The sequence below is a fragment of the Rousettus aegyptiacus genome, unplaced genomic scaffold (assembly GCF_014176215.1).
Source record: "Rousettus aegyptiacus isolate mRouAeg1 unplaced genomic scaffold, mRouAeg1.p scaffold_m13_p_4, whole genome shotgun sequence".
In the NCBI taxonomy this organism is placed as follows: Eukaryota; Metazoa; Chordata; class Mammalia; order Chiroptera; family Pteropodidae; genus Rousettus; species Rousettus aegyptiacus.
This window is the reverse complement of record NW_023416307.1, coordinates 160,110,788-160,124,521: the sequence shown is the minus strand read 5'-3', so window position 1 is coordinate 160,124,521 and position 13,734 is coordinate 160,110,788. Positions and strand designations below refer to the sequence as shown.

At 56.6% G+C, this 13,734-nt stretch overlaps 1 long non-coding RNA gene across 2 annotated transcripts in view; it reads left to right on the top strand.

The window, feature by feature from the left end:
* LOC107517423 overlaps positions 1 to 2,226 on the top strand; it is an 84,476-nt gene extending 82,250 nt beyond the window's left edge. For both annotated transcript variants that reach the window (XR_004950522.1, XR_001598510.2), the window contains one exon: positions 898 to 2,226. This is a non-coding gene — a long non-coding RNA (uncharacterized LOC107517423). The remainder of the gene's footprint in view (positions 1 to 897) is intronic.
* The last annotated feature ends 11,508 nt before the right edge of the window (positions 2,227 to 13,734 follow it).

Genomic DNA, 13,734 nt, shown 5'->3' with positions numbered 1-13,734 from the left:
TTTGCCCCAAGGACACTCGCCATCGGAGCCGGCCACTACGGCGTGCGCCCCAACATGACTCGCAGCTTTCAGTCCTAACCGCACCCCCAGTTTGCCATGAAATATCTCGCTTTCCCTATGGTTTTCACATCGCTCTAGTACATCGATAGTCTTCGGAAACAAATGACATCATTCTGTCCATAGCATTCTGTTCTTAGTAGTGGGTTAATAGTTACAAAATCTGATCCTGGTGTAGTGAACATCACTCTGGAGCAGTCAATTCCGGTGTATGCATGCATTTGTTACATAGGGGTGAGAGACGAGTCCTGTTTAGAAATGACTTTAAGGACAGTTTTATATTTTATTTTGGCATTGAAACCCAGTTAGAGTTGCTTTGGCCTCAAAGGGCCTGTTTATGTAAAATTCAATTAAGGCTGGCAGCGAGCTGCACTTTCTTTTTCTAAGTAGGAAATGGGTTAAATTAATACAAAATACCTCAATTAAGACAGTCGTTTTAATAATAAAAATTGGCCCTCTTTGTAATAAATGAGACAGATATGGCTGCAGCATTTTTCTAGGAAAGATAGTTATATCAAGGAAATTAAATATATCATTGTAACGTTTCTCAAATAAATACCAGAACGTTTTCAGCATTGCACAAGTGAGAAAATTATTCTCTGACATGAAATAACAGCAGGGCCAAGAACACAGGAATTTCATAGAGATTGATCAGTTAGAATAAAGTAAAGAAGGCTGTTTTAAAAATAGCTTTATGTGAAAATTGCAACATGCTCTTAGGATGAAGAGAAAGAAGCCTCCGTCAATAGAAAGTTGATTGATTTGGGTTCCAGTATTTCCACCGGCAGGACACATTTTCTTAGACAAATTGTTTGACCCTGATTTATACTTATTTTGCAGACGAGGATACCGACGTAAGGTAAATTGACCCAACAGCATCCGGTTTCTGTAGCCACGTCGTGCGGCCTCCAGCTGTTCCTGTGGCCCAGAGCTGTGGCGGGAGGGGAGCAGATGCCGGCGGCCCGGGTGCTGGCGCGTGCGGGCCTCAGCCGGCCCTTCCTTCTGCTGCCGCTGCAGACGCCCAGACGGCCGCGGACCGCAGAACAGAAGCAGAGACCCACAGCAGCGCCGCGGACACGCGCTTCAGGCCGCAGTGTTTCTCGTGGCCGGTGCGTAAACACAGCTCTGGCTGAGTCAACGCGCGGGACGATTTCTGCCTCAGCCCGTTGGCTTTTATTTAAAGCAACGCAAGGGATTTTCTCGTTGAATTGTGTTGTTTGATTGTTGTTGTTCAATCTTGTTTTTTAGGTCTAAATCCCGAATTTAATCAGTTTCACAGTAGCTCCAGTATGCTGGTGGGTAATACAAGGTTTTTTTTCCTGCTCAGTTTTTATTTTCCTCCCGTGTTTAAGTGAAGGATTTGGGAACCTTATTAAAGCAGGATTTATCCATTTGCCTCTGCTCTATCCAGCTAAATTACCTGTGCTGCTTTGCAATACGGAATGTGCTTAGTTGCTGTCATACTTTGGATGCAAGTATCATGCTTAAGATCTCATGAAGATGTGGCGAGCCGTTTGCTTGGTGTTCCATGCCATGAAGTCTCCAAGAAACCAGAAATAAATGCAATAATTGCCAGTAAAAGTTTTTTGCCAAGACATAGCAAAAAAGCCTTAAATAAGACACAAAATACTCTGAGCTCTGAGCAGGCACGGTCCAGCGATACACATTTGTGCTGAATTAGAGGCTGCTGATGCTCTAAATGAAACAACTTTTCAGCTGGTCTAATATCTAAATTGGCTTTTTTCAATAATAAAGACTTATTGTCATTGATTTCTGTATGTCCTCCACCTCGGTCATCCAGCGGTGATGATCTGCATTCGAGAATCAAAGTGGAAAGTGAAAGCATTAGCCGAGAACAACACAAACGGGAGAACGTCCCTTTGACCCCATTAAGCGGGCGACCCGACCGTCTAAGCTGGAGTTCAAACGCTGTCACCACGACGCGCATACTCGGCCCCTCCTTCCTAACCGGTCACCGGGCTTTGCGGCCTGTGTCCCCGCCGGTGCTGACCGTGCGGGCGCGTGTTCACGTCGCGGGCGCGTTGCTGCCTGTCTGCTCCTTCGGGGGTCCCGTGAGGATGGACACCCTGTCCCCCCGCCGTGGTCCCGCGCAGCGCGGGCGCCGGGCACGGGTCGGCGCACGCGGTGTCCTCGGCCGCACGGGGGTGCGAGTCGTCACCCCGACTCCCCGCGTGGGGTCGTACCCAGCAGGAGCAAAGTGCGGTCGCGTGATTTCTGCCCCCGGGAGCCGCAGAGCCTAGTTCTTGCCTTTAGGAAGGTCCTGGAGTAGCCAGTCTCAAGCACACTTCATCTTTTCTCTGGATTTTTTAGGTTCAGTCGTGCATGTTCCAACATTGTAGGGAGAAACTCGAGGTGTCAGAGGCTGCGATTCCCTGGGGAGATGTGGCCACGTGGCTGCGGGTCCGAGGGTGTGGGCGGGCCGGGACCACGCTGGTCACGCGTCAGGGGGGCCACGGCAATGTCTCCAAACCACAGCGTTTACCTCTGACCTCGGGGGGACGGGGTTGCTCAGAGCTTAGATTAGACGTTTTATGCGAAATGCTTGCTGGACGCCTGGCATGGTTTTGTGCACTAAAACTGGACAGTAAAACCAGTGAGGCTTCAGAGATCGCGTTCTTGGTGCCGTGAGAGTTACGGAGCCCGACGACTGGTGGCTGTAGCGGTGACTGTGGTGACCGGCCCAGACCGACCTGTGGCCGCAGCAGCTGCCATGTGGAACCGGCGTGTCCCGGACAGTCAGGACGCGTGGACACGGGCTTCCGAGCTGACGCGTCACAGGCGTTCGGAAGTCTGCTGCCTTCCGTGTTCCAGGCGGACCCACGGAGCACGCAGGCGTGACGACCTGCAGAGGACCCCGTGGGCGACAGCCAGACGCCCCTGGAGTGCAGACTCGTTTGCCCTGAGACGGGGAAGCAGCCTCCGACATCCAGCCAGACTTGGCGTCACCACAGGCCTCAGCCTGCCCCGTGTGACGTAAACAGTGACGTCGGACAGGGCAGCCCGGGAGCCTGGCAGGTCAAACGCGAGCAAGAAGGACCATTCTGGTCGTGTCCGGACAGACGAAGCCTGAACGTGGCCCCCCAAACCACCAGCCACCCCCCAGTCCCATACGACATGAGTGACCGCGGCCTCTCTGCCCCTCACAGCGGCGGATGCCGTCGCCCCGACCCCGCCGCCAGGGTCACTCACGTGGCCCCTCACAGGATGACCCTGCCTCCCGGGACCGTCCAGTGTGGAGCGAAGCCGTGTCCGCGCCCTCCGCCCAGGGCCCCAGCGAGCCCCCGGTCCTCTGACGAGCCCTAGCACCCACTACGGGGCCATCCCTGGCCCCACGGCCATGCCATCAGGGTCGTGGACCCGACCTGTCCAGCCACGTCCGGACGCCGGTGGGCTCCCGCGGGGGTGCGGTCAGCAGACCCCCTGGCTGCGTCGTGGGTGGCGCGGCTGCCGCTGTGACCGCCCGGAGGCTGTTTGAGCGGCCGCACGGTCCTCAGCAGCCTGCTGCGTGTGGGGTTAGGGTCAGGGTCGGGGTCAGGCACGCGGAGTCACTGGGGGTCGCGGGCTCCGGGAGGGCCCTGCGGAGGACAAGTCCAGGCACATCCGACTGTGACCGGTCGCCAGCGGTCTGGTTCAGGAGGAGCCGTGTGAGTGCGTGTAACAGCCGTGAGCGGTGTGAGGACCGGCCACTCTCGACAGCGATTTGATCTGCGTTTGTGTCTCACTGTGTGGTACACGGTTCTGAACTTAATGAAAGCCCACTGGGGAGAAAGCCATTTAACAAAGGACGTGTCTTAAGGGCTCATGTGAGATGTGAAAACATTTCTGGTTTTGCAGACGAACATTTTGTCGTTTGAGGTGGGGAGGAAAACGCACCTTCTCTGTATTTCCGGAGGATAAATTGGCTCTTGGATCCCGCTTTGCGGGGTTTGTCGGAGACGTGTGTGCGTTTTTCATCTTGCTGAGGCGGAATCGTCCTGCAGAGCGGCTGCATCCCGAGGCGTCGCCGTCGGCGCTGACGGACGCGCCGATCGGAGGCAGACGCGATGGTCCTGCCAGGACGTGCCCGAGACCCAGCGCATCCTCCGGAGTTGGTCCCCTTTCTCGTGGGAATGAGACAGACTACGTATCTTTGGAAAGAATTATGGGCAAATCTAATGTTTTACAATTTTAATCACAATTTCGGCCTGCCTTTAATGTCACACATACACGACCGTGTTATTCATCAGAGTGAGGCTTTGAAATGTGGGAACAGAAGCGGCAAAGTGCGGGGGACCCTGGGGCTCACTGGTGTTCAGAGTTGGCCAGGGCCGCGCTGTGCTCTGGGGACATGGCTGCGGCAGTGGTGATCTGAAGGACACCGGGGGCCAGCAGGAAAAGGTCACCGCGTGCAGGGAGCCGCGAGGGCGATGGCTTGCATCTTGCTCATAAAGTCTTCTAGCGTGTTACCGCCTGACGTAGCATCCGCGAGTACCTCGAACAACGGCGAATGCAGAGAGGCCCAGCTCACTGAGACTCCGCGTGGAGCAGGCTCTGCCCTGGGGCTGCGCGCGCAGGTCGTTAGGTCGTGAAATAAAACGTTTGCTTCGTGTCTCGCCATAACCACTACTCACGTGTTTGGTAAAGAAAGTGACAGACGGGCCCCTTTGTGCAGCCAGCACCTTCCCATGCCTCAGGGGCAAGTCCAGTTTCGCTTCCTCGGGCCTTTCGGGGGGGAGGCGGGGGGTTCCGCTTGTCATTTTCTGTGATGACGCTCATTCGTTTTCTACAAATGAAATAATCTACATTTATCCTTACGTAGATATTTCTCTATCATTCATGTTTCTGCACATCGGAGCTGTACGCTCCATCAGAACATCTGCGTCACTGTTGTATCTTTAGCAACGAGCACGTTCCCTGTCGCATGGCAGGATTCAACATGCGGTTACTGTACAGATGAACGGATACATTGTGTAGATTGCTACGTCACGTGACCAGTGTCCGAGCTGCACAGCGTGAGCATAGATCACGTTCCCACGCTGTGCTCGGTTTGCAGTTTGACCCGTCGCGTCCGCACGGTGGTCGGTGGGAGCTGCCGGGTGGTGTCTGACGTCCCGGGCTGCAGCGCACAGGCGGTGAGGACCTCGGCCACGTGCAGCCCCAGGGCTGCCGGGAGGCTGCGACGACTCTCCAGGCTCTTCCTTTCAGTAGCTTCCAATTTCCAAACGGTTCAGTGACTTTCATCCTCAGTTTTATTTTTGGCTTTCTCTCCAGTTGCTGCAAAATTACAAGTCAGAATTACAAGGGAAGATCAGACCACATGAGTGGAACGTTCCCTGTCTCCTGGGGTGCGGGTACCTGCGCAGACAGGAACGCACCCAGATTACCGAGCTGCGTTTCCTCGCGGCTCGAAGTTCTTTCCTCATCAGTCAATCCAGCGACCGTCTCTTTACTGAACGCCTGCGTGGGCGGCATCGTGATCCAGATGCGTGGAGATGCGAGGAAGGTCCCTTCCGTTAGAGAGTCTGCTATCGGTGATAGAAATGTCACCCTGGAAACCAGGTAATTGCTTAAGCCACCCAGCATTAATTATGTGTAATTGCGGTAACTCGGAAACGAACGGCCCTGTGAGCTGGAGTGATGATGCCGGGCTTAACGGGGGGCGGGGGGCTGGGGTTCATCTCGGCTCGAGGACTGGGCAGTGTTGGACGAGGCAATGGAGTTTTCAGGTACAGGCAGGGGTGGAAGGCCCTCCGTGCAGAGAAGAAACGAAACATCCCGGAGTGTGGCCGTGTGGGACGGCCAGCCGCCCGAGCCGCAGCGCGGGCTGGGATCACGCTCTCGGGTGGGAGGCGTTCCCGGCGACCTTGAGCGGGAAGCAGTGTCGCGCCGCGTGCAGCCGGGGGGCGTCTTCTGTCCGTCCGCAAGGGATTCAGCGGCGGGATGCGGGCACGCTTTTAGAAAGACCCGGCAGCGACGTGCAGACGCAATTTTAAAAGGAAAAGGAGTTAGGGAGAGGGAAATCAAAACGTGTGCTTAGCTCTGCTCCAGAATGTCTGGCTTTACGAAAACACTCTAGTCATGCGAAACATCGCTTCTGACCAGAACAAGGCCCGCGGGGCTCGCGGCTGACGCGGGGCGGGAGCGCCGTGGGGACCCCACCGCAGGGCGAGGCTCGGAGACCGTTCGTTAGTGGGGCCGCATCCGGGTGGCCCCTCGCCCGCACGTTGTCCCCTGGAAGCAAAGCAGGCGAAGCCGTCTCCGTGACGGCCCCGAGCCCTGAGATGGGATGTTTCCGTGAGGTTTGTGGTAAGAAACTAAGCCCAGAACAAGTTCACACAGTGCGCGTGATGGTAGGAAGCGAATGAGAGGGACTCACGACGGTATCACAGCGGCGTTCGGGCTGACGAGGGGGCGCGGGCGGTGGCAGCCCCGCCGTGCGCCGTGCGCCGCGCTGTCCAGACCCCTCCGAAGGGCCGTTCCACGCCGACGCCCGCAGCCGCCAGCCGCGAGCGGGCCGAAGGGGTGGGCGCCGGGCCGAGGTGTCAGGCGACGCGGTCCCCGAAGGGGCGGGAAGGCGGTCGAGGCGACCTGTCCTCGGATTCCGTTCCGGAACCGCAGTGTTGTGGCTTTGTAAGCGACGCCAGGTTCAGCGAGGGCGACTTCGATCCCAGAGCGTGGCTTATCCGTCCCGCGGCGCAAACCAGAAACGCGGGCGTCACCCTGATGCCCCGTCAGGGCCGTGGCCCCGGCTCACCCTGCACACAGCGCTGCGTCGGCCGGCTGCTCGCTGTCCCCGGCGCCGTCACCTCGTGGAGATGGGGCGCCCTCCTCGTGACGTGTGCCCTGCCAGCCCCTGTCCTGTCCCTTCACCACACAGAGCGGTTGACGGGGCCACCGAGCAGGAGTGGCTCGGGTCTGGCTGGAGGACACGTGGGGGCCGGGAGCCCGGCGCGCGGCCCCTGTGCCCGCAGGTGATTCCGAGCGCTGACATGAGGGGCGACGTGGGCACCTGGTTGGTTTAAGGCGAGCCGGGAGGCGTGTGGGGGAGCCGCTGCGTCGGGAGAAGCCGTGACACTCGGAGCCGGCGCTCGGTGGCGCTAACGAGCACGTCGCCGTCTCCGGGGGCAGCCACTCGGGCTCCGAATGGCTTCTGTTCTCTGCCGCCTTTACGAGACGAGGGCAGTCAGCACCTCCGGGGGCGGCCCGGCTGCTGGCCGGCGGCTCGGGGGCCTCGCCGCTCTGTGCTCAGGCAGCTGACATCACGCGAGCACTCGCCGGGCACCGTCTCGGGCCGCATGCAGGGCGGGCACCGTCCCCGCCCCCGGGAGGAGGACAGGGTGGGGACCCAAGGTCCTGAGGCCGGCGACAACGAGGACGAGGACGTGGCCGGGCACCGGTCGGGCTGGAACCGAGGGCTCCGGCCCCGGCATTTCCCTGTCGGCCCGCCTCCCGGCAGGGACGCCAGGCAAACTCATCCGGACGCGTCCGTGGCAGGAACCTGACTGGACATGTTTGCAGCGCGGCTTGTCTGCGCGGCTCCGTCGTGCTGCGTGACAGCGCGTCCGCGTGACCAGACCACGCGCGGACTGGGATCTATCGAAGCCGCGTTGTTGGTTCAGCCGGAAAGGAACCGTCAGACCTGGAGAGAAGGGGCAAGGCCACAGAATGACCCCGTTTTCTCCCAAAATGAAAAGTCGTACGTACCTGAGCAGTACCGCTGCCTCTTACGGAGTGAGAAAGTGAATCACATAGTTGGATAATGATTAAATGCAATTTTCCAAGTTTCCCTATTTCTGTAGCCTACTGCAGAATTAACAGCATAGTGTTCAGGGCGAGCACTTCCTGTCTGTAACTGTCCTCAGCATGTAAATTTTGCTGTACTCACACCGAAGATTTATGTGGATGCATTTGACATACATAAAATATGTAGTTAATACTCTTCAGTGTTTCTACAATCTCCATGTAATCTACAAGTGCTTTTCTGAAATGTACTGGTAGGAGCATAACAAGACACAAAGCTGAAAAAACTAGGTGTATTAGCAACAAATTTGTTGAACGCTGCAGTTAATGGTAGCTTTTATTCTGAAGAAGATTATAAAGTAAATGAAAATGTTTGGTAAGTTGTTAATTGTAGGAAGCCCTTTATAACTGCTTGTATGACAATAACTAATTTGATTAGAAGGTAAAAATTGCCAAAGTTATCCCAGGGGCCCCCAGCCTATGTGGCACCAGGGCCCGGGGCTCCCGTGAGCACCCGACGCCTGGCGACCTGAGGCGGAGCCGAGGCAGCGATGCTGGCGCTGGGGGCAGCTGCAGATGCAGATGGCACTCTGCCCGCTCCCCTACTGGTAGGAGTTGGGGACCCCGAGTTATAGCACGGTGAAGAGTGTCACTGTTAACACAAAGACGGCAGCAGCCGGCTCGTCTGCTGAAGTCCCCTCCCATCAAATGGGGGGACCAATCGCAGGAGCCGAGTGGGTCCCCGCGGGCGCTGACAGCGCGTGTGAGAAACGACCCCCGAATTCTGGCGTTGCTCCCTGTTGCTGTCGTGAGGACCCGGAAGTCCTCGGCTTTACCGAGCAGCCGGGCCTCACGGCGAGCATCAGCGAGTGTCTGCGACTTCCTCCGGGGGGTGGGGGGGGGCAGGGGCTGGCCAGTCCCGCCTCCGCTGTCCCTGGGCCTCGAGGTCCCCGGCAACGGCACACCCCAGCGCCCACTCCCTCCCCCGCCCCCCCCATTCTTCTGAAGAACTGTCAGTGTCTCCTGGGCTACGCTGGTGAGCGTGGAAGCGGAGAATTCGGGCACAGCAGCCTTGTTTTTACTCCACTACGTCGCAGGCTCGGCTGCCTGTCAGGAGCAAGGTGACGTCTGTCTCCTCTGGTGGGACACGTCGCGGAAGTGCCTTGAGGCTCCTGCAGTGCCATCCCCGGGGCTCGGTGACGTCAGAGGGTGGTAAACACTTCGGGGACGAGTTAAGTGGACAAAGTAAGGGCTTCAAAGGTTCCTTGAAGGGAGATTAGACGGGCACTGTAATCCCTAGGGAGGGGGGCAGGGGCCAGGCCTCTGGCCCCTGGGACAGAGAGGAAATGAGGGACAGTGTGGCCGCCTGCCTGCTGCCTCCCTTGGGCATTCCGTCGGGGAATAAGCGCTGGGTTGCTCGACGCGGCAGCTTCTCTCAAACGTGAAACGCTGATCCTCATCGCCGCGATCTCGAGATCTCCCGCAAGGAGGCAGGTTCTGCGCCCCCCTGACCCCCGCCCCACTGTCACTGAGAGGCCGGGCAGGGCCACGGTGGGGCCCAGGGGAGACAGAGGGTGGGGCGGTGGGGGGGGGGTGCTGAGACCGTCTGGGCCAGTCCGCTGGCCTCGGCTGGCGGTTCTCCCCCGGAGGACCCAGGCCCCAGTGGCAGCTGCGCCCACGGCCGAGGCCCTTTGACCCAGGCCCCAGGCCCTTGGGCACAGAAGCTGCTTCACTGGACGGGGCTTGGGGACGAAGCCCCGTGACCTGTCGGCTCAGAAGCCCGGCCGCCTGTCTCGAGGCCGAGGAGACGCCTGTGCCGTTGGCTCTGCCTTCCTTCCTGAATGGGGGTCGCTCTCCAGCCCACACGCCTTCTGGCACGTCGCACGCTCCGCGCGGGCAGCTCGCCCGCCTGTCTGCGTGTGCGTGGTCTCCTGGCCGCGTGTGCTACAGTCACGGTGTGGCAGCAGCTTCCAGATGCGCGGTGGACACACAGCCCCTCGGTACTGCTGACCGAATGGAAGCCGAAGCGTTCTCCCTACACCACGCAGGGCCCCGGGGCCCGCGTGTGGACAGGTCCACCTTCGCCATCACCAGCTCCGTCCCCCTGCTCCTGGTGAAGGGAGAGGCCGTTTCAGGCACAAAACACAGAAACACAAGTGACATCTACAGCCCGTTTGTCAGCTTACTGTTAAATGTTCAAAAAAGCGGGTCTTTTTCTTTGCGTGCGTTACGTACGTGTGTTTACACGTCTGTAAATAGCGGGTTCTTAGCAGGGGAAGCGAAGGTACCTCACAGCGTCGCTGGGGGCTGTGGTCTGGACGCGCTGTCAGACCCGTGGCTGTTGGCTGCCCGTGACCTTCACTCGGTCTTCGCTGAGCATAAACAATCCGGAGAATGCATCACTTTCTTCTGACACAGGGAATGATTTCATAAATAGACGTGGGATGTAATTTGCAAAAACAATGAGATGTATTCAGAAGCTCAGTGGGTCTGGAGCTAATGAGAGAGGAAAAACAAACATAAACAAAAACCTTTGCATATAAATGGTGTTTCAGATATTAATTTTAATTAGCTTGATAGCACTCCCTGTACGGTACACTGGCTTCTAACTTTTATTTCGGTTTTGTTGTTGTTTCATACTGAGCACGAAGGACTGCTCAGGTCCGCAGCGTCAAGATCACGGCACAGACCTGAGCGAACCTCCCAGGCGCCGTTCCTGGCGCCCTGGACGCCCGCTGCGCTGGGGACGACGCGGCCGCTCGTCTGCGGGCCCCCGAGGGCAGCGTGGGCCTGCCCCCTCTGACAGGTGACAAGCCCGGCTCCAGCTCCATTTCCTCGTTTAGAGCTGGGAGTCACGATGGAGCCTCTGTCACCGGGTGGTCGTGAGGGTTCCACGAGTGTCAAGTGTGAGCGCTAGAGGCAGCGCCCAGCAGGAGTCAGAGCTCTGCGGGCAGCTGCCGCCGCTGGTCGCCATGTGTTAACAGTCATGAATGAGATTAGAAGTCATTTCCCAGAATGCAAACGTGGTTTTTACCTCGAGGCAGGAAGGCTTTGGATGTGCTTGGATGAGACCTTTTTTTGTGCTCACGATTATTTTTCTTCTTTTCCCAAATAACTGACTTTGATGAGTGCTTTTTTGTGAACATGATTTCAGACCTTGAGTCCCAGGTAGAGCCCTTGGCAAACAATGGTTTTAACCGGGTGGGAAAAGTGAAGAACAACTGTTTTCCCTTCCTGGTAAAATTGTTTCTAATTGCAGATGACCCGACTTTGTATATAGCAAATCCTAAAGACCACCGAGAACCTGTTAGATCCAATCCATGAATTCAGTGAATTTGCAGAAGACCAAATTGACATACAAAATTCAGTAGTATTTCTGTACACTAGCAATGAATCTTCTGAAAAAAGAAAGAAATTGATCCCACTCACAATAGCATCAAAAGCCATAAAATACTTAGGGCTAAATTTAACTAAGGAGGTGAAGGATCTCTATTCTGAAACTTACAAGACGTGAGGAAAGAAATCGAAGACACAGATAAACGGGAGAGTTCCCATGTTCATGCATCGGAAGAATTAACGTTGTTAAAATCGACTCTACCAAAAGCCATCTGTAGAGTCAAGGCCATCTGTATGAAGGTTCCAGTGGAATCTTCCAGTGGAAGTGGGAAAAACATCCTAAAATTTATATGGAACCAAAAAACACCCTACAGCCAAAGAAAGCTGGGAAAGACCGAAGCCGGAGGCATCACACCTCCTGGGCTCAGGCTGGACGATAGAGCTGCAGCCATCGGAACAGCCCGGTACTGGCACAAAAACAGACACCTAGACAGAGCCCAGGAGTCACCCCGATCATGCGCAGTCAGCGAATAATTGACAAACTCTGTGACCGAATCTGTGAGACGGGCTGACTCTATCCAGGAAGCCATCGGCACGACCAGACGGGTGGCCAGGGCTGCCGGGGACAGGCCATCAGGGCCGTGCATTCACGGGGTCACCGAGGGTCGGCGCCCCCACGATGGCATGCGGTCCACACGGTGTCTGGTGAGGGAGCCCAGAACATTCAGTGGGGGAAGGACGGTTCCTGCAGTGAGCAAGGCAGGGACGACTGGAAATTCACAGTGAAGCCGTGAAACTGGACCCATACCTCACACCGCTGCCAGGAATTAGCTCACAGCGGACCCAGGGCTTAAATGTAAGACCCGAACCTGTGACGCTCCTGTAAGAACACAGAGGAATAAAGTTCCTTGACATGGGTCTTGGTTATAATGTTCGATCTGATATCTGATGTACAGGCAACAAAATAGAAAATAAGCGAGACTGCGTCAGACTCAAAGGCTTCTACACAACAAAAACAAAAGGCATCAACTAAGCGAAAAGATGGTGGCGGGGGTCGCGGCACGGCGTGGGGCCCACGGGGGGTGAGTGTGCTCAGAAGGAGCTAAACTGGGGCCTGCCGATCTTCACGGAAAACGTTTCTCGGTCACATTTAGTCTGCAGGGCATCTTGGCCACAGTGACATGGGACACAGTCCATACCGGATGACGTCCCTCTAAAACGTGAGAGCCACTCTGCGTCTCCAGTGACACCGTTGTGAAGTCCCACAGGTCCTGAGCACGGGGCGTGGGAGCGAGGCGGAGCCTAAAGGTCGGTTACATTTGGATATTTTTACCTTGTTAAAATGTCACATTGTTGTGGTTGGAAATGTTACAATTCTGGCAAATGTCTTATTTACTCTTTGTATGTTTCTTTTTAAGTTCTGTTCTCTTCAGCTACAAAGAAGTTTTTAATCCTAGGTGTTGAAACAATTATTACTAACCTGTTTCTTCCTGCCCGCCATTGATTTTTTTCAAAAAGTATTTTCGTATTTTCTTTTGCCTCTGTTGTCATGACGCATATTGAACTTTAAGCTCTTCCTACCGAGTTACATTGTTCGTCCTTAAATCATCTTGGATTTGCTCCCAATAGCAAATTTATTATTTACTTGATGCTATTTGTGACATCAACTTACTATGTTTATTCATTCCATTTTTAAATAGTTCTTATTAGCAAGAAATTCTTAAATCTAGCTGTCACATCCTGAAGGACCTCGAGGTCCCGCCGCACCGCAGACTGACGTAGACGGAGGCGCAGGGAGTAGACGCATCCAATGCCGGCGCCTGGGGCGGGCTGTCTTCAGGCGCGGCTGGAACCAGGTGCTGAAAGGATGTTGTCGCCACCGGGTTTCTTTCTGCCCGTTCTTCAGGTCTGCTCAGTCACCCCCAGAGCCGTGCGGGCGTGAGACTCGGGCCTCCACGTCGCCTGCACAGATCTGCCGGGCAGGGGGCGCTCCGCCTTCTCCCGGTTTGCACGGTGGCATCAGTCCCAGGACCTGGGGCCAAGCACCTTCTCACTGAAGAGCAGACGTCCGCCCCTTCCCCACGACTCCTCGTTGCAGACGGAGGTTTCCAGCAGTTCCCAGCGGCTCCGGCTGGGCTCTAAGCCCAGGACTGGGCGGAAGCCGCGTTAGCAGAGGCCGGGCTTTCCTGTGACATGAGGCGTGTTTGCTGTGGCCGAGGGATCAGACGTGGCCGTGGCTCGCGTGGCTCCTGCGGGGGGACTCTGGGGTGGAGGCGGCTGGCTCGAGTTTCATCGCGATGCGTCCTTGCCGTGGGCCGGTCAGCGGGTAGCGCTGTGTCCGCCTGGCTCCGCGCCCACCCGCTGCGCCCAGTGCGTGGCATCAGGGCGCTCCCTGGTGGGTTTCGCGCTTCTGCGGTTTAGTGGCTCCAGTGCTGCCCCTAGATCCGGGTCACGTGTTTTTGGACAGAGCGGATGCCCCCGGAGACAATGGCAGCTTGTGAGTCAGCCGGGTCCAAGCTTACTGCACACTGAAATTGGAAGAAAGCTGGAAATACGACCTCCAGAGGGACCGGCTCCTCTCTTCCGGGGGTGTGACGGGGT